Source organism: Canis lupus, chromosome 38 (assembly GCF_003254725.2).
Source record: "Canis lupus dingo isolate Sandy chromosome 38, ASM325472v2, whole genome shotgun sequence".
Classification (NCBI taxonomy): Eukaryota; Metazoa; Chordata; class Mammalia; order Carnivora; family Canidae; genus Canis; species Canis lupus.
Window position 1 is genome coordinate 4329986 of NC_064280.1, and position 13291 is coordinate 4343276.

Genomic DNA, 13291 nt, shown 5'->3' on the forward strand with positions numbered 1-13291 from the left:
AGAAGCTACAGTCTCATCTGAGAATGGGTATTTTGTATGCTCTCTGGTTTTACAGTCCAAGCTTGGTGAAATGATCTAGCTCAATAATTCAAAAACTAAAGCTAAAAGTTTTCTCAAACAACTAAAAGGTAAGAGAAACTATAAGCCTGAAATTTATATTACTTGTGTATGTGGGTGTCCATGTGCGTGCATGTGCACGTGTATATATTTATAAGTTGGATACAGGCTGGCCCATGATATGTTTCAAACTTTACTGCAGAATTATTTTAATCACTGAGCAGCACATGGAATTTTTCACTGGCCATGAATCAGCATCATGATTGAGGCATGTCTAGGGAGAAATTCTGGTTTGCAACAAAGCAGCCGAGAATAATCATATATGTTAAAAATCTCAACACACTGGATTTTGATTAAATACAACACAAAACCAATTATCAAAAGAAACAAAACAAACAAACAAAGAACCCATCTTGTAATATTTGCACACAAGTATTCATTGATCTGGAAGTTAGGTCTAAGTTCGAGCTATTTTAAATATTGTCTATAAAGAAAGAGAAATTGTAATTGTAGGGAAGCAATTCTGAGATGGGCGCGCTGAGGATGCAAGTCTGTGAGTCTACCAGTCCGTCTGTCCTGCTCTTGCCGACACAGTTTTCAGCCTTGACTTCCAGCAGTGCGAACTTGGGAAAGCTGGCCCAGAACTTCCAGGCCACCTTCGAGGACAAGGTGAAGCTCTCCGACCACAGAGGGAAGTACTTGGTCCTCTTTTTCTACCCACTGGACTTCACCTTTGCCCTTTGGAGATCACGCCTTGCAGTGAGTGTGCCAAGGACTTTGGCAAGCTGGGGCTCTGAGCTGCTGGGGGTCTCTGTGGACTCTCAGGTCACCCAGCTGGCTTAGACCAACACTTTGAGGAAGGAGGGAGGCTTGGGGTCTCTGAACATCCCCCTGGTGGCAGATGTAACCAGAAGCCTGTCAGGGGATTATAGCTGCTGAAGAAAGATGAAGGCGTTGCCCTCAGGGGCCCCTTTATCATCAATGGCAAGGATGCTCTTCGCCAGGTCACTGTCAACAATTTGCCTGTGGGGCACTCTGTGGACAAAATCTGTGGCTGGTCCAGGTCTTCCACTATGCGCATGAGCATGGGGAAGTCTGTCGGCTGGCTGGAAGCGAGGCAGCAACGAAGTCAAGCCTAATGTGGACAACAGCAAAGGATAATTCTCCAAATACAAAGAGGCTCGCAGACAGGTGGAAAGCTTGGGCTGTTGGCCTCCACCTGTACCCCTATCTAGATTCCCCCATTCTGACAGGAAAGGCCAGACCTGCCTCCTTAAACTCCATAATCCATGATTTTGAGGGCTAGGCCAAGGCCTTCTCATTCTCCTAGCTGGGATCTTGTGAATGGTGACCCCTTCCCTGGAGTCCACCTAGCTGGGCACAGGCCCAGAAGTAACCAATAAAGTATGAAAATAGAGAAAACAAAAACACAAACAAATCAAAATAAAACAAATTTCCAGGAAGGAAAGGCCATAAAGTAGCACATTTTTACAATGAGGAGAAAATACCTACATACTTATGTTTGATAAAAGACCTATATCCAGAATGTATAAGGAGTGCCTACATCTCTTACCAAAAAGGCCAAAGGACCATGAAATATGCTCAAAATCATTGGTCATTAGAGAAGTGAAAATTAAAACCACAATATCCTACCCTTATACACCACTCCAAAGGCTAAAACAACCGATGCTAGTAAGCTCGTGCAGTTGGTAAGAAAGTCAAAATGTAGAGCCACTTTGGAAAATAGGTTGGTGGATTCTTATAAAGATAAACATAATATACATTATTACCCAACAATCTCATGTCTAGATATATTCCCAAGAGAAGTGAGAATACATATCTACACAAATCTTTAGATTCCAAATAACTTATTGTTACTCTTGTAGACTTAGTCTTGGGAAGCATTCAAAATTTGCTTTCTTAAAATCCTGAGAGGAAGAGTCAGGACGGTTTTACTGCGTAACTTGAACACATGAAGTGGTGTATTTGGCACACTTCACACCTGTTTTGTATTCTCTTGTGTTACACAGGCTACAAGCTCCACTTCCTCAGCCTGCCCTTGACTCACCTGGTTTGTCTAAGGGTTGTCTTAGTTACGTTAATGTTTTTCTTGACTAAGAACTCCAGGGAAAAGGTAGGACAAGAAATCTCAAGTTGCTTCTGAAAATCTTTAACTGATGTCATCACAACTTATCATAGAAACTGTGATCACTATTCTTAGAATTTTTTTTTCAGAAGAAAATATTTTGACTTGCGTGGATAGTGCTGAAGAAAGGAAGATTCAGTTGTCATGACAAATCCTATATGAAAAGAGTCAATGTACCTAATTGTACTCAACTGAAAAAAAAGTGGTTATTTTGTGTGTATTAGTAAATGAGCAATAGTAATAAACATATCTTCAGATTATACTTAAAATTTGATGGTCTGTGGAAATACTATATTTAATAAAGGGAGTATTGAATAAGTAAAATAAAAATCCTATTTGATTGCAAATATCTCCCTCATCTTGAATTAAAAGGTAAAATTGTGATTATAATAAATTATCTGAATTATTGTATATAAAATGAAAGAGGCTTTACACTTGTGTGTGCATGTGTGTTTTTGTGTGTATCCCTTGTTTTTTTTATACAAAGTAGGAGCTCTTTTGGTACAAATGATTCAATACTTCATGACCTTTGCAAACTTAATTCTTAAAGTGAAAAAATAACTCTTTTACATTAGAATTTAGTAAGATGATTACAATCGATATCTGCTATTCCATTGGATACCTTTTAATATTTTTATAAATTTTGGCTTTAGGATTCATGACTTTCTGAGGTAAAGCTGAAAGCAAAACAGAACAAAACAAAACCCCCTACCTTTCACAGCGTGATTCACATCGTGTCATATCCATTCCTGCTGGCAGTGGACTTACTTGATGACCTAGCAACACCAGGCAGCAATTAAAATGGACTGCTCAGCTACATCCAACAAACCGAATAAAACCTATAGACATTATGCTCAGTGAAAAAAAGAAAAAACAGGGGGAGGTGGGGGAAACCAGTATATGTCTCTATTTTTATAAAGTTAAAAATAATCAGAACTAAGCAATGGAGTTTGAGGCCAAAGCAGCAGTTAAATTGGGGAAGGATAAATGGCGTGCTAATAGGAGACTAAATGTGAATTCTGGGGTGGTGGTGCAGTTACACCTCTTGTAGTGCTGTTTACCTGATCATATTCACTTTGTGGTATTTCTCCAAACTGTAAAATTTTAAATTATGTGCTTTTTCCTATACATATTATACTTCATTACAACTGTTTAAAACGTTTTAAGGAAAACCTCTAACCAATGGCGGGGGGATGCAAGGTGTTTTTATACTTGGCAATGCTGTATTCATTCAGCCAAGTGGGCCCGCACACATTTAGCATGGATAAGGAAGAGTAGATTACATTAAACTGTTATTATGGTAACAAATTTTGCGTTCATTACTAATTTAAAATTCTAGCTCTTATAAAAAATTCTGATTCAGCCTAATAGGGTAGAAACTTAATGCATTCTAGTTTCCTAGCACTGAAATAAATCTATAGTGGCTTAAAAAACAGATCAGAGAATGGAGGTTTGGGCTTTCAGTGTCAGAATACACGATTTTAACAAATTTTGTGAAGAGAAGAAAAGCAGAAGAGAAATGGATGAAACAGGCAGAGGACTGACCATGTAAGATTAAGGTATTTGTGGGGAGGTTGCTGATTATAACAGTGGCAAATATTAGTTTCCTCAAATCAATCAGATACTCAATGTCCTATGCGATGCAGGATACTTCTATATAATAAAACATTTTCTCACCCAAAATGCTTTTATTACCTTCCCTGAGAAAGCTGCCAGAATGTTTTGAGATAAGATATTTATTGTGTGTAACTTTGCTGACATTTGTCCACTGAGATAAGCACAGAGTAAATTGTTTTTCTGTTGACATTTGTTCTCAATGAAAGTTTTTGTTTTCTTTTCTAGTAGATAATACCCTCAAAGTGTCCACTGGGTATTAAAACTGCATCTTTTGGAATTGGCGAAGTGATATTTTACACCTAAAAAGTAAAAATGATCTCTTGTTTGAGGGCTTTTTAACAATATCTTTTTTGATATTCTAACACTATCTACATGTTTCTACTCAGTTGGATATTAACTAACTTATGGTTACTATAGCATTATTTAAATTAAATGAGTGATTTATTGAAATAGCTCACAAGCTTCCTGGAAACATTAATTAATTTCACTGAACTGTGATTCCTTTTCTCAGCAGGTTATATATTCAAAACTTTTCTTCTGGGACGCCTGGGTGGCTCCGTGACTGTCAGCCTTCGGATCCGGGCATGATCCTGGGATCCTTGGATCGAGTCCCACATCGGGCTCCTTGCATGGAGCCTGCTTCTCCTTCTGCCTGTGTCTCTGCCTCTCTCTCGGTGTCTCTCATGAATAAATAAATAAAATCTTAAAAAAAGAAAACCCTTTTCTTCAAAAACAAAAATATATAAGAAGTGCCTAACTGAATAAGAATATTGGATGATAGGGATGCCCAGCTGGCTCAATCAGTAGAGCATATGATTCTAGATCTCAAAGTTGTGAGTTTGAGCCCCAAGTTGGGTGTGGAGATTGTTTAAAAATAAAATTAAAAGAAAATCCTTTTTTAAAAAGAATATTGTATCATTATTTTTTAACCAAATAACTTACCTCAATTTGGATAGATAGATAATAGATAAATGGATAGATAGATGATAGATAATAATAGATGGATGTAGGTTGGGGCAGCATTAGCCTAGCTCATTGGAAAATGAGATGAGGATTTGTAAGACTGCTTGGAGGGCACCTGGGTGGCTCAATCAGTTGAGTGCCCAACTCTCAGTTCTGGCTCTGGTCATGGTTTCCGGGTCCTGGCATTGAGTCCTTGCATTGGGCTCTGCTTGGTGAGAGTCTGCTTGAAGATTCTCTCTGTCTTCCTCTGCCCCTCCTCCTGCTCAGACATGCTCTGTCTCTCCAAAATGAATGAATCCAACAAACAAACAAACAAACAAAAGACTGCCTTGAAATCCAAATTGGAATAATAGAAATAAAAGGACTTTCAAGTTTCTAAGCCTTTTGGTAAATTCAGTAGTATTGAAAAAAAGAGAAAGGCAATCATGGCAGAAATTCTTCCTAGGAACAGATTGTGTGAATGACTAGATCTTGCTTTGCATAAAATCATATTGATATCACCAAATGTGGAAAGACCTCACACAATAATATCCCAAATAAACTATATAGTTGGACCCTCTCTAAAATGCACTTTAAGCACGAAAAACAGAAAGAAAATGCAGAAAAGTAGTAATTGCCCATAGCTAATTATCTCCAATAAACAGGATTTTAGAGAATAAAAATCTAAAAGAAAATGAATAATAAGAGATCTATCAAGACAGTGGTGGCAAGGGAAGAGATATGTGCAGATGGTTCCTCCTGCAGGTAACCTGACCCTAACATCTAATCCAACTTTCTTGCAATTAGCATGCTCACTATTATCAATATTTTGGACATTGTTATGAAATTAGTGAAAGCACAATGGCTCTGTGTTCTTTATCAAGATTCTTTGGCGGGATCCCTGGGTGGCGCAGCGGTTTAGCGCCTGCCTTTGGCTCAGGGCACGATCCTGGAGACCCGGGATCGAGTCCCACATCGGGCTCCTGGTGCATGGAGCCTGCTTCTCCCTCTGCCTGTGTCTCCGCCTCTCTCTCTCTCTCTGTGTGACTATCATAAATAAACTTTAAAAAAAAAAAAAAAGATTCTTTGGCTATTCTGGATCTTTTGTGGTTCTGTATATATTTTAGAATTGGCTTTTCCATATCTGTGAAAAATCTCATTGGAATTTTGATAGTAATTAAGTTGAATATATCACTTTGAGTAATATGGACATTTTAACAACATTAATTCTTCAAATCCATGAACATGGGCATCTTTCCATTTATTTGTATCTTTTTAAGTTTCTTTCATCAATATCTTACAGTTTTGGTATACATCTTTCACCTTCTTGGTTAAGCTTATTCCTAACTATTTAATTTTTTGGTACTTCCATAAATGGGATTATTTTTATTTTTTAAGTTTAGTCAAATGAAGCAGTGATAATTAGGAAGAAATAAAGAAATCCATAACTGATTATGATCAATTAATTTTAAACACCACTGTACTTGGTTCAGTTAGAATTGTTTTCTTGATTTCCTCTTGGCATAAAAAACATGCAACTGAGTTTTGTATGTTGACTTTGTGTCCTACAACTTTATTGAATTTGTTTATTAGTTCCAATGCTTTTATTTTGGAGTCTTTAGGGTTTTCTACATATTAGATTATGTCACCTGCAAACAAATATTTTTATTTCCTCCTTTCCTATTTGAATGCTTTCTAATTCTTTTTGTTCTTTCTCATTTGCTTGCTTGTGTTAGTATTTCCATTACTATTAACATAGTAATAGAAGTAGGGAGGGTGGGCATTCTTACCTTGTACATAATTTTAGAGGAAAAGCTTTCATTCTTTCTTCATTGATTATAATGTTAGCTGCAGAGGATTTTAAATAAATGGTCCCATTGTCTTGAAAAGTTTTCCTTTTGGAGTTGTTTTGTTGAGAGTTTTTATCAGATTTGTATGTTGAACTTTTCAAATGCCTTTTCTGCATTTATTAAGATGATATTTTAATATTTTATTCTGTTATTGTGGTATATTCCATTGATTGATTTGCATATGCTAAACCAATCTTACATCCCAGGAATAAATCCCACTTGGTCTTGGTGCATGATCTTTTTGATGTGCTGTCAAATTCAGTTTGCTAGTATTTTGTTGAAAACTTTTACATTCCTATTATTTATTTTGAGTACATTTGATAGGTATGATGTAAACTGCTTCTTTATCCTAAAGATAGAAACTGTAAGATATTTTATAATACAAAAAGAGAATACTTTTATTTAATAGACAAATGAAATGACATAAATAATTAATAGGATTTAAAAGTGATAGAACCAGTGTCATAGTAGTGATGAAATGTTTAATTTTTTCCACATGAAGGATTAAATGTTCTTCTGTATATTTAGAATAAAAGTGAATAATTACAAGCACATAGATCATTCTATAGTAACTAAAATGCATGAGAGTGACACATATTAGTTATTTATCTTAATATGAAAGTTTGAATTAATATCCAAAACAAAATGTCACTTACAAATATAAAAGCAAGTAGTAAATTAGAGATATTTACTCTTTCATCTTTTCATTTTTTATTGTTAGTAAATATTATTTTCAACATGCCTTTATCAGAATTCTTATTGAGAGATTTGTATAACTCATCAAAAAGCAAAAGCATAAAAGTAAATTATTTTAGAAAATAAAAGTTCAATAAAACAACTACTGTCATCATTGAGATAAAACAATGTCAAGTTAAGCTGATTTTGAGGTGTATTTTCAACATTTTTCTTTAATAGAAGCTCTTTTTAAAATCTATATTTATGATTTCTTATACAAAAGTGTAATTATACTTGTTCAGATAAAGTTCTGTCATATGAAAGTTTTTTTCTGTCAAAAAATGAAAAAAATACAAAAAGCACCAGAATATTAACTACATATGTGAAGAAAGCAGAGGCCCTTTCTGAACTCACAGGCTATTATTTGACTTATCACATCTCTAATTAGATAGAAAAAATAGAATCTCAAAGACTATATTGAGATATTTCTTAAAAGTATAAAATTTTACATTCAGATAAAAAATAAGAAACTATGAATCCTTAAGACTTTAATTGTGAGGACAAGTCACTGTGATGTATGAAACTTTCATTATTAATATAATAGGGCATATTTGTAGCAATTTTACATACAACTCAGATGTGACTCCCCAAAAAGGATATGAGGGTTTTTTTAAAAAGGATTTTATCTATTTATTTGAGACAGAGAGTACTAGAGGGAGAGAGCAAGCAGAAATTGGGGAGAGAGGGAGAGGGAGAAGCAGGCTCCCCACTGATCAGGGAGCTCTATGCCAGGCTCGATCCCTGGACCCCGGGATCATGGCCTGAGTTGAAGGCAGCTGCTTAACCAACTGAGCCACCTTGATGCCCAAGATATAAGATTTTTATAAGGTCTTTTGAGTATTTAGTTTATTAGTTTAAATGCAAAGTAATTATTTTATATGTAAGGATGATTTAAGTCATAGAATGTATGTCTTTTATTCATTTATCAAGCAAATATTTATGAAATGACTGCTATGTACTCTGCTGTTTAATAACTCGTGTGTGTGTGTGTGTGTGTGTGTGTGTGTGTGTGTGTGTGTTTTATAGCAGTGCCTGGCTTACCCAATGAAATATATACATATTTTTTGTTTTCAAGGAGCTCATAACCTAGTAGTGCACATATCAAGTAAGTAAGTTCCAACAGATAATTTATAGACTAGAGAGTAAATTGAACTGACAAGGGAGAACTGAATTGAGAACAAGTTCAATGATGGGAAGTCCAATATGTCTGAGTGTCAATTAGCAACTTCAAGTGAAAGATGGTTCAGCTTAAGAGCTAATAGTGAATGAAGAGTATTTTTTTTTCCTATCACTTCCTAGAATATCAAAAAAGATTGCAGTTTCTACTGTAAGGCATGAAAAAGGATTCCAGTGTAAGACTGGGGAAAAGTTCCCAAATATCACAAAGAAAAAAATGCTATTAACTAAAAGTGAATTAAGAAGGAAATCTGTCTCTTCTACAGAGAGGGAGAGAGAGAGAGAAGGTTGGAGGAGAAGAGGAAGGGAAGAAGAAGAGGGAGACAAGAAAGGTGAAGAAGCAAGAAGCAGGAAGAAAGCAAGAGTATGAAATGAGGAGGGAGGGGAAGGAAAAAGGAGCGAGATGCATTTGTATTTAGTAATACAAGTAATAAGCATTAACTTTGGGATATTTGGAGAATACCAAAATGCCTATAAATAAAATAAAAATCATCTATAAGCCTAGCATCCAGTGAAAATGATCATTAATAATGTGTGCAAATGAGCTTACATATATATATATATAATATGCATGGTAGAGGTAGCTGTACTGTGAATATCTGTTTTCTCTTCATCTTGGACATACAATCAGCTTTACTTTTTCATATTTTTGCACAGTTATTTGAGGCTTTGTGCCTGAATTTTGGAAAATATTGCTCATCCACAACAGTTGAATAGATTGTACTTTTCTGTAGCCTGATCAGCTAGGATCTACAGTAGGTTAGGAATTCAAAGTGGAAGGAGAGTCTCTTTTAAAGCTGCTTGATTACAAATTCTCACACTGAATTGCTGCATAATGAGAATGAACTTTACTTATATAAGTTCTTTGACTTTTTTTTTAAACAACAGTTTAAACAACAGTTTGCATACTTTTAGCAATATAACAATAATTATTTTGGGGCACCTGGGTCACTTAGTTGGTCAAGCATCGGACTCTTGGATTCAGCTCAGATCAGGATCTCAGGGTGTGAGACAGAGAGCCATGCTGGGTTTATACTCAGCAGGGAGGCTGCTTGAGACTCTCTCACTCTCCTCTGCCCCTCCCCTGTGTGAGCACTCTCCTCCTCACATAAATCTTTAAAAAATATTTTCTCATATCATTATTTTATTATATATGGGATAATTAATTTGATGTTTCAGAGAACAAGCTCAACAAGTAACTAAACACTTCACAAAGGATTGATTTTAGAGAAAAGTTTACCAAATTCAATAGCAATTTCTTTTATTTTTTATTTTTTAAAAGATTTTACTTATTTATTCATGACAGACAGAGAGAGAGAGAGAGGCAGAGACATAGGCAGAGGGAAAAGCAGGCTCCATGCAGGGAGCCTGATGTGGGACTCGATCCCAGGTCTTCAGGATCACACCCTGGGCCGAAGGTAGCACCAAACCACTGAGCCACCCGGGCTGCCCAGCAATTTCTTTTAAACAGTAATATGTGCTTTTGAGGCATATTACCCATGTGTTCAATGAAAGAACGCAAAGGATGCAAAGTAATTTTTTACTGAAATTATGGCTTATATTTATTTTTCAATGTTGTTTTCCTTAGACATTACATGTTTAACAAATATTTAATATAATTCTGGCTAATTTGTAAAGATTTACTAGGCTAATAACAAAACTGTGACTATACATTGTTACTATTGAAGTTCTAATACCTAAAATATTTTAATTTAAAACATTTGCATCCTTTTTAAATCAAATATGATTTCTCTCAACACCCCCCCCCCCCCGCCAAACTGGAAAACAATGTAATTATTTTGCAAACATCTAGATATCCAGAATCAAGTTGACATTAAAGATACCTTGAACTCTCAGAAACAGCCTCCGTTTTAAAACTGAATCAAAAAAAAAAAAATAAAAAAAAAAATAAAACTGAATCAAGCCATAAATGGATAAAGGATGTTAACAGGACTAGCAAGTGATAGATTGGAATCTCATAAAAGTGAAATGAATGGCTATATCTCACGATCCAATCTGTAATAAGGGTTTTCTTTCCAAAGACCAATACTTTCAATGTCACTAGGTTAGAAACTAGATAAGACTTTAGGAAGAGATGATCAAAGTTCTGAAAGCAATGTGCAAAGAGGAGAGAGATTTATCTTTTTTGAGTATAAGAGATGTTTACTAAAATAAACTGTACAGGTACAGAAATTGAAATTAGTAAAGGCAATAATAACTATTTAGTTTAAGTGAAAATACAAGTACCATTTATTTTCTACTATGTAATGATTTCTAATGAATAATATCTCACTTATTCCTACATGTTAGTTATTATCACCTCATTTTATAGAAGAGACTTAGAGAAATCTAAGCTAATAATGATAATAAATTGGTAGGCTTTACACTAGAAGGTAATTTCCGTGATCTTATGCCAATATTATTTAAAGGGAAAATCATGGTTACAGAATGTGTATGGCATAGACTTAAAAAAGTGCTGGACTGATTATAATGTTTGTGTAAAGTTGATTTCAGATTATATAATGATAACACTATGGAGGTTTTTAAATATTTTGAAACAATAGAAGAACACTCAGAACGCTCCAGGTATTTCTGTCTTCATAATATGTCCATTGATAAGGAGAAGTTTAATATCTTCTTTTAAATAGATGCCACAGGACATAATACTATATAATATTCTTGCCAAAAGTTAGGAATGCAGAGTACTAAAAGGTGAACAGGTAGCAGAGTGATGGCAGATAACTTATAAATAAAGTATACTGGGCTTTAAATTTTAATTTCAGTAAAAATAGCACCAAATAACCCAAAACAGAAAGGGCAAACACTAAATCTTAATCCAGATTTTAAAAAAACTATAAATTTTCATCAAAAGTTTAGCTAGAACAATATGATGACTTTCTGCTTAATAAAGTTTTTGAAGTCCTGCTGAAATCCTTTAATCATGGGGAATTAAGTTAGCTCCTTATTCATTAAAGAGGCAATTACTTCAGTACAGGTTGTGCTGGAATGACATGAATATGACAAATACAGCCACGAGGGAAAATATCCCACATTTTCATGAGTTATTTTCATTTATATTCTGAACATGAAAGCATTCCAATCACTCTAATGGTTAAATAGAATATAAGATTGCCCTTACAAGAGAGTGGATACTTGCCCATTTTTCTGATAGCATAAAACTAAATTAATATATATCTATATAATATATATAATATAATATATATTATATATAATATATAACTGAATATAATATATATAAATATGATACTTAAAAATATTTTACTGTACTCAGCTTTGGGAGCATCCCCAATGAAGGACATTTAACAAGTGTGCTGTGAAGGTCCCAGGTTGTGAATTTTGCCAGTGTACGTTTCATATTTGGATCTATCTAGGGCAGTGTTTTGCAGTTCTGGCGATGAGTGGTATTTGGAAGTTTAATTACTAGATTATCTTTTTTTAAATATTTTATTTATTAATTTGAGAGAGAGGGAGAGAGAGAGAGAGAGAGAGACAGCTAGAAAGATCATGAGTGAGGAGGAGAGGGAGAAGCAGATTCCCCACAAGCAGGGATCCCGATGTGGGGTTTGATCCCAGAACCCTGAGATCATGACCTGCCTGAACTGAAGGCAGATGCTTAACTGACTGAGCCACTGGCTGCCCCTAATTACTAGACAATCTTTTTTCACACAGCAAATTTTGAGTCTGAAAGTTGCATGGGAATCCTGAATATTGTGGGTCATTTTCATTTATCACCTTGCTTTCCTCACCATGCTTGATAATCAAGCAGGTAATTTTCCTTCATTGGTCATGCTATAAAGCCCTGATCCTGTAACATTTTCCAAGTCTGCACATTCTCACTGTACCACCCTGAGCTCCTATGAATGCATTGGTTTCACAATATCTGTCCTTTTCCAAGTGATCCACCAGACACTAAATATAACATCGAGTTATACTTTACACTCAAGTTGCTAAGGTTTACCCTTTCATCTAGAATATTGTAGCATATTTTCACTTTCTGTTACTTCATTTGGAAGGCTCTTCTCCCAAATATTCCCTTACACACTTTCCTTTGCTTCTTTCAGCCCTATGATTAATAGTCATTCATGGAAACCTTGTCCTCACCACCTGCTACAAATTGTAATTCCCTGCTCTGGCATCCATTATCAACTTACCCTGTTTCATTTTACTTCCTTGCACTTGGAACTTGATATTTATATGTTTATTAGTCTATTCTATTTCTCCTCCATTCAATTGGAAACTCCAGGAGCTCAGAGATTAAAGTGTATTATTACATCATACCCACTGTCTGTAACATTGCTTGCCATGAAGTAGTATGCATACAATTATTTGTCAGGTAAAGTAATAGTAGTTATTTATCAGATAAAAGAAAAAATGGATAAATTCCTGGAGGCGATAGAAAAACAGACCTCCTGAGTTTCTATGAAAGACTGCTTTTTGTTAGCGATGGTTGTTCAGAAATGTTTAATGACCAGCAAAATATTTAAATGTAACCAGGAATTATCTATGCATTAACCTAATTAATTTCACTTTCTACTCTGTTGGTTTCTGAAAAATAATCTAAAATCTTGCCTTCATATATTTTTTGTAGCAAGTTTCATCCGTTTATTGAATAATCTAACTGGTCAATTTTATATTAATTTACATGCCTAATAACAAAGTGCTTGCCCAATTGGAAAGATTCATTTTTACCATGACTTGACAACACATTTGTAAAAAGTATTTCTTAGGAGTCAAAGAAAATAATAGT

General features: G+C 34.9%; 1 pseudogene; it reads left to right on the forward strand.

The window, feature by feature from the left end:
- Positions 1 to 448: 448 nt before the first annotated feature.
- Positions 449 to 1350, forward strand: LOC112642858 (peroxiredoxin-2-like; annotated as a pseudogene).
- Positions 1351 to 13291: the final 11941 nt, after the last annotated feature.